Consider the following 2,590-nt stretch of genomic DNA (forward strand, 5'->3'; position numbering starts at 1 on the left):
ATAGCCTTCCCCTAAGGATTCTGGGAATTCTGGTATTTCCTCCTTGGAGGCGGGAGACACTTCTCTCTTGGCTCACTCCCTGGGAGACATTGCAGCTGACAAGATACACGGACCTACCCTGATGCAAACAGACCTCTGGAGCCGGAGAAGCCATGTAGAGACCCCCGCCAGCACTGAGATGCTTACAATGCCACTGGATCCAAAGACTTTCTATCCACTGGCCTGTGATCGTCCTGCACTCAGTGTCATTGCATGTGCTTCGTGAGTCTGAAGAGGACTTTATAGATTGCTATCAGACATATGGGCTAATATCAGACTAAAGCACTTGGACTAGACTGGGTTGGGATGCTTTCTTAATGTACAATTACCCTTTATGTAAGTCTTTCTTATACACACATGCGTGTCTATGTATTTGTTTCTCTAGTCTACCTGGACTGACACAAGTGTCCTGGAGGACTCCACCCACTTCGTTCTGGCTCTTCCTCTGTTATATTTTTTCCCTCTTCTTTTTTTGGTTTCCTCAGTCATATTCTGAGTGTTAGTGCTTTCTGACAGAATGACTCGTTGTCTGACATTATGTCTAACAGTGATCTGCTTCTCTTCAGGAGGTTTTCAGTATCTGACTGTTTCCAGTCTATCCATTAGGTATTCAGTGGCTAATTCCTTTGAAGTGGACAGCGTCTTTCTTCCTTGCAGTGTGTTCTTAGTCTGGAAGCTCTGCTGAAAACTACTCATTGTGGGTGGCTTTGTTGGAATTTGAGATACCGTTGACACTGCTTCTAGCCTCATAGCAACACACAAGCCACCACAGTATGACAAACTGACAGACCAGTGGTGGATAAATCTAACAACATATTTATAGGAGCTCTATGAGAACCACTAGAAAACTTGGATGGAAACATTTACATGTGTGTAAATAGAGAGGTGGTTCATGTTCACAGATTTGAAGGCTCAATAAAGATGCCAAGTCTTCACTACTTGGTCTGCAAGCAGCCAAATAAAAATCCCAGCAAGTTATTTTACAGCTATCTACAATCTGACTGTAAAATGTATATATACGGAGATGTGAAAAACATAGACTATCCAGCACAATCCTAAAGAAGAACAAAGTGAGAGGATCCACACTAGCTGATGTCAGGACTTAGTATAAAGCTTCAGCAATCAATTCTGCTGTCTTTCCAACAAATGGTGCTGAAACAATTTATTGCAAAAAAAAAAAAAAAAAGAACCTAGACACAAATCTTGCATTTTTCACAAAAATTAATCCCAGATGGATAGTAGACCAAAATATAAAATCAAAACTATAAGGCTTCTGTGAGAAGACATAAAAGAAAATCCAGATGACCTGACTGAGTTTTTAGGTACAACACCAAAAGCATGATCCATCAGGGAATAAATTAATAATCTGGCCTCCATGAAAATGAACAATGCCTGCACAACTCCTGTAAATATGTCAAAACCATTGAATTGTGGTTTGCGCCCACCCAGGGATGCAAAAACAAACAAACAAACAAAAAACATTGAATTGTATCATACATGAATTATGTGTCAATAAAACTGTTAAAAGAAAATTAAAAACTGATCTTTTGAAGACACAGTTTAGAGAATGAAAAGACATGTCACACGATTTGAAAGAAAATATTTGCAAAACACAAATCTGATAAAGCCCTTTTACCCCACATCTACAACCAAACAAAGCTCGCTGCCATTGAGTCGTAACTGACTCATAGCCAGCGCCCTAAAGGCCAGGGGGAACTGCCCCTGTGGGTTCTGAGACTGTCACTCTTAGGGGGGTAGAAAGCCTCTTTCTCCTGGGGAGCAACTGGGGGTTTCAAACTGCTTGCAACCACTATGCCACCAGGGCTCCTGAGAAGGGGAAAAAGATCCTAAATTCTAATATAATTTATATAGACCTGCAGGCCTAAGCAGGACAAAGACAAAACAACAACAAAGACATATCATCTGGATGAGGAAGATGCTTAGCGTGAGGCTACAAGGGCATTGGAAGAGTCACAGAAATCTTACAGAAGATATGGAGAACAACGGAAACTTACAAAACCATGATTGCTGGCAGATCAAGTCATCAGAGATAGAGGCGGAACTTCAGAGGTGGGCAAGGAACCATGTTTGGGATACGTACACGTATCCTACTGCAGATCGAAAACTGAAGAGATTGGTTCAGGGCCTCAGTGAGTATGCGGACCCTCAAAACTCAAAGTCACTGCCATTGAGTTGATTCTCATTCACAACGACTGTGTAGGACAAAGTGGAACTGCCGCTGTGGGTTTTGCAGTCTTTAAACCTTTACAGGAGCCGAAAGCCTCATCTTTCTCCCAAGAAGTAACTGGTGGGTTCAAACCACTGACCTTGTGATTAGCAGTCCTTCCATTATGAAGATTGGCACCTTAAATTCCATTCAGGGCCCACCCAGCCAAGTCTTGAAGGCCTAGGATTCCCTTCCCTTTTAAAAAAAATTTTTTTTTATTAAAAAAAATCATTTTATTGGGAGCTCGTACAATTCTTATCACAATCCATATATACATCCATTGTGTCAAGCACATATGTACATTTGTTGCCATCATCATTCTCT

Source organism: Echinops telfairi, unplaced genomic scaffold, assembly GCF_000313985.2.
Source record: "Echinops telfairi isolate 266 unplaced genomic scaffold, ASM31398v2 ScPeMD7_23;HRSCAF=83, whole genome shotgun sequence".
Taxonomy (NCBI): domain Eukaryota; kingdom Metazoa; phylum Chordata; class Mammalia; order Afrosoricida; family Tenrecidae; genus Echinops; species Echinops telfairi.